Consider the following 5,621-nt stretch of genomic DNA (forward strand, 5'->3'; position numbering starts at 1 on the left):
ACTTCATTAAAGTAAAAAGCTTTTGCACAGTGAAGGAAATAATAATAAAAAAACCCTAAAAGACAGCCATCAGAATGGGAGAATATATTTGCAAATGACACAGCTGGTAAAGGGTTAGTTCCCAAAATATATAAAGAACTTATAAAAGTGAACACCCCAAAATACAAATAATCCCATTTAAAAATGGACAGAAGTTGGGCTGCCTGGGTGGCTCAGTCGGTTTTGCATCTGACTTTTGATTTCGTCTCAGGTCATGATCTCAGGGTGGTGAGATTGAGCCCCACATAGGGCTCTGCACTGCGTGTGAAGCCTACTAAAGATTCTCTCTCTCCCTCTCCTTCTGCCCGTCCCACCTCTGAAAAAATGGGCAGAAGATATGAATAGACATTTTTCCAAAGAAGCCATCCAGATGGCCAGCAAACACATGAAAAGATGCTCAACATCACTCATCATCAGGGAAATACAAATCAAAACTACAATGAGATATTACGTCTCACCTGTTAGTATGGCTAAAATTAACACAGGAAACAACAGGTGTTGGTGAGGATGTGGAGAAAGGGAACTCTCTTGCACTGCTGGTGGGAATGCAAACTGGTGCAGCTACTCTGGAAAACAGAATGGAGGTTCCTCAAAAATAAAAATACCCTATAATCCAACAATTGTACTGCTAGGTATTTACTCAAAGAATACAAAAATACTAATTCAAAGATATACATGAACCCCTATGTTTATAGCAGCACTATCTACAGTAGCCAAATTGTGGAAACAGCCCAAATGTTGGTCAACTGATGAATGGATAAAGAAGATGTGGTATGTATGTGTGTGTATGTGTGTGTATATATATAATATTACTCAGCCATAAAAAAGAATGAAATCTTACCATTTGCAATGACATGGATGGAGTTAAAGAGTATTATATTAAGTGAAATAAATCAGTTAGAGAAAGACCTGATTTCACTCATATGTGGAACTTAAAGAATCAAAACAAGCAAAGGGGAAAAAGGGAGGGAAGGAAGGGGAGAGAGAGAGAGAGAGAGATATCAAGAAACAGATTCTTAACTATAGAGAACAAAGTAATGGTTACCAGAGAGGTGGTGGGTAGGGGAATGGGTTAAATAGGTGATAGGGATTAAGGAGTGCACTTGTGATGAGCACCAAGTATTGTATGAAAGTGCTGAATCACTATATTGTACACCTGAAACTAATATTACACTGTATGTTAACTAACTGGAATTTAAATAAAATCTTACAAAAAACCTCCAGGGAAGCCTAGTATTAGTGGTTTCTGACACTCCCGAGATTTAATTTCAGGCATTCGACCAGGTTCTCATTGTGAAGCTTGGGGGAAAATTCTCTCCTGCATCTGGTAGGGGGAGAGGAATAGTGGTCATTTTAAATACATACACAGCATTGTGTTCTCCTAAACAAGGTTTGCTCTTAAGAGGAATGATTTTACCACAGATACTAACTGACCTGATGAAAACACCAAACTCCAGTCCTTTGTAGCCCTCCTGTTTCACCTAAGAAGGAAAACAAAAACAAAACTGAGAAGCACTTTTGAAGTTCAGTCTAAGGGCCAGGTCAATAACAGATGGAGATCTCATCCTAGGAATACAGAACAATTCTCCTCACCTGACACCTTAGCACAGTAGAACTCCTGTATAATAACAGAGGAATACAACTGAACAAACCATGCACCACATACATTACTTAAGAAAAGATTTCAGGGGCACCTCGGTGGCTCAGTCAGTTAAGTGACTAACTTTGGCTCAGGTCATGCTTTTGGGGTCCTGGGATGGAGCCCTGCATTGTGCTCCTAGCTCAGCAGGGAGTCTGCATGTCCCTCTCCCTCTCCTTCTGCCCCTCCCCCTGCTCATGCTCTCTCTCTCTCTCTCTCAAAAATAAATAAAATCTACAAAAGAGAAGAGATTTCAAGGGAAAACAAAAGGCAATAGGGAGACAAAAATATGAACAACAGAGGAAATTTCATCTTCTGACTCCTAAAGCTACAGGAAACCCTATAAGCACAGGCTAACCCCTAGCTAGATAAACACAAGACTCACATTAAAGGCCTATTTATCTCAGTTCATTTTACTCCGTACATTATTTTGGCTTTCTACAAAAAATTCCAAGGTATACTAAAAGACAAAAACACACTTAGAACAAACACAGCAGGCATCAAAACAAGAATCAGAAATAGTAGAGGTGTTGGAATTATCAGACAAGGAATGTAAAATAACTACGATTAATATGCTGAGAGCTTTAACAGAAAAAGTGGGCAATATGCAAGAACAGATGGGTAATGCAATCAGAGAGTTAGGAAAGCTTAAGAAAGCATAAAAAGGAAATGTAAGAAATCAAATACACAGAAATGAAGAATGCCTTTGATGGGTTTATCAATTGACTGGACATGGCTGAAAAAAAGAATCAGTGAGCTTGAGGAAATGTTAATGGAAACCTCCAAAACTGAAATGCAAGAGAGAAAAAGTGAAAAGACCTAACAGATTATCCAAGAACTGTGGAACAATTAGACATGGTGTAGCATATGTGTAATGGGAATACCAGAAGGAGAAGACAGAGAGAAAGGAACAGAAGAAATACTTGGAGTAATAATGACTGACCAAAATAATGACCAAATTAAGGTCAGACACCAAGCCACAGAATTAGGGAACTCAGAGAACACCAAGCAGTATAAATACCAAAAGCAACAAAACAAAACAAAAATAAAACAACACCTAGACACATGATAGTCACATGAAAGAATATCAAAGACAAAAAAATTCTTGAAAGAAACCAGAGGGGAAAATATTTATTAATAAGGACACAGTTGAACTGAATGCCATTGCATTTAATTGACATCCATAGAATATTTCCTCCAACAACAGTGGAATACACATTGTTCTCAAGTTGGAAAGGACATTCACAAGATAGACCACATTCTGAGCCATAACACATGTTGACAGATTCGAAAGAATAGAAATTCTACTAAGTATGTCCTAGATCACAAGGGAATTAATATAAACATATCTGGAAAATCCCCAAATACTTGAAGATTAAACAACACACTTCTTGAAAACACATGGATCACAAGAGAATTTTTAAAATATTTCAAACCAAATGAATATGAAAGCATACATTGCCAAAATTTGTGGGGTGTAGTAAAAGCTGTGACTAGATTGTCATTTATAGCATTGAATGCATATATCAGAAAATAAGGAAGATCTAAAAACCAATCATATAAACTTTCACTTTAGAAAACTAGAAAAAGCTGAACAAACAAAATCCAATATAAGCAGAAGAAAAGAAAAGTTAAAGCACAAATCAATTAAATTAAAAATAGGAAATCAACAGTGAATAATCAATGAAAGCAAAACCTGATTCTTTGAAAAGATAAATAAAATTGATTAACCAAGGGGCACCTAGGTGGCTCAGTCAGTTAAGCATCCAACTCTTGGTTTAGGCTCAGGTCATGATCTCATGGGTCATGGGACATGAGTCCTGCATTGGGCTCCGCACTCAGTGGGGAGTCGGCTTGAAGATTCTCTGCCTCTGCCCCTCCCTCCACTCTCTCTCTCTCTTTTTCTAAAATAAATAAATAAATAAATCTTTAGAAAAAAATTGACTAACCTCTAGCCAGATTAACTAAGAAAAAACTCTAGACATTAATTACTGATATCAAAATTACTAATATCAGAAATAGAAGAGGGGTCATCATTACTGATCCCATAGACATTAAAAAGATAATAAAGAAATATTATGAGCAACTCTATGCTCACAAATTTGAGAACTGGTGCCAAGACCATGGAGAAAGGACAGACTCTTCAACATAGACATTAAGAGGATAATAAAGAAATATTATGGGCCAGTGGTGTGCCATGGCCCGGAGGAGCCATTGAGGGGTTGGGACTGAGGCCCGTTTTTGTGGGAGCCGTCGCTGCTGCTGTTCTCCCTCCCAGCCGCGATCATGCTGGCATTCATCTCCCACCTGCTGGACTGGTTTCGCTCACTCTTCTGGAAGGAGGAGATGGAGCTGACGCTAGTGGGGCTGCAGTAGTCAGGCAAGATCGCCTTTGTCAATGTCATTGCGTCAGGTCAATTCAGTGAACATACAATACCCACAGTGGGCTTCAACATGAGGAAAGTAACTAAAAGTAACGTCACAATAAAGATTTGGGACATAGGAGGACAACCCCGATTCCAGAGCATGTGGGAACGGTACTGCAGAGGAGTCAATGCCATTGTTTACATGATAGATGCTGCCGATCATGAAAAGATAGAAGAAGCCTCTCGAAATGAACTACATAATCTTCTAGATAAACCACCATTACAAGGAATTCCAGTGCTAGTACTTGGAAACAAGAGAGATCTTCCTAATGCCTTGGATGAGAAACAGCTAATTGAAAAAATGAACCTGTCTGCTATTCACGATAGAGAGATTTGCTGCTATTCAGTTTCTTGCAAAGAAAAGGATAATATAGATATCACACTTCAGTGGCTTCTTCAACATTCAAAATCTAGAAGAATCTGAAGCATCTCCTGAAGTCTTCCAGTCCTTCCTGGCTATAATCCTAGAATTATTCTCCATTCCTCTGAAGTACTTCCCAGAATACCATCCTTCCTAAACCCAAGAAATTGCCTTTTTCAGAGTTTATTTCTCTTGTGCACTGCTGAACATGTGTATCCCCAAACCTTCATAAAGAATCAGCTAGAGTTGTCATGATAAAGTCAGTACACACAAAAAACTTTTTATACATACTTGTCTTAAACAGTGTGTAGAGCTTTTTTTTTTTTTTTAAACACACATTTGACCATCTTAAATCAAGAAAATTGCATATTTCTGTTCTGGTCTTTCTGGGCCAGATTTTTATACTGGTTTTCAGTAAATGTCTATGATATTTCATTATAGAGTCCCTTAGCTTAATACCGATACTGACTTGATACAGCATGAAGTTTCTAGTGCCACACACAGTATTTAGAAAACCTTTAGCCTGACTCATGTGGGATATAAACACAATGTTTACATATCTAACAAATGCATGTGAAATGTATAATTACACCTTAGGAATTTAAAAAATGGTCTGCAAAGAGTGAGCAGAGGCACCAGATCAGTGTTGTTATTGGTTCTTACACTGGTGAGATCATATATGAATTTTAAAAACATCTGCTTTCTGAGAATTCTTCATCACCAAATAGCAGCTGGGGATATGGGAGGAACTAAGGCATGCTGTTCTGTATCTGTCCAAATCATTACTTCTCTATTTTGTCTTTTTTTTCTTTTTCTCTTTTTTTTGGGGGGGTGGGGTTCAACACACTTTTTTAAAGGGTTGGGAATTGAAGATTTTCTCAAAGGCTTTCATGAATTTAGAGCATTCCAACCAATATAATAAAATATGTTAAGAATGTAAAAAAAAAGAAATATGAGCAACTCTATGCTCACAAATTTGAGAAATGGTGCCAAGACCATTCAATGGAGAAAGGACAGACCCTTCACCAAATAGTGTTGGGGAAATGAGATCCACATCAAAAGAATGAAGTTCTTACACCATTTACAAAAATTATCTCAAAAGGAACCAAAGATCTTTTCTAAAAATTTTTTAAGAGATCTTATTTATTTATTTGTC

At 37.6% G+C, this 5,621-nt stretch overlaps 1 pseudogene; it reads left to right on the plus strand.

Annotated features, from left to right (window-relative positions):
• Nucleotides 1–3,952: 3,952 nt before the first annotated feature.
• Nucleotides 3,953–4,623, plus strand: LOC114200656 (ADP-ribosylation factor-like protein 8B pseudogene; annotated as a pseudogene).
• The last annotated feature ends 998 nt before the right edge of the window (nucleotides 4,624–5,621 follow it).

The sequence above is a fragment of the Eumetopias jubatus genome, unplaced genomic scaffold (assembly GCF_037043125.1).
Source record: "Eumetopias jubatus isolate StellerSeaLion01/CBP00866 unplaced genomic scaffold, mEumJub1_p1.0 scaffold_11, whole genome shotgun sequence".
In the NCBI taxonomy this organism is placed as follows: domain Eukaryota; kingdom Metazoa; phylum Chordata; class Mammalia; order Carnivora; family Otariidae; genus Eumetopias; species Eumetopias jubatus.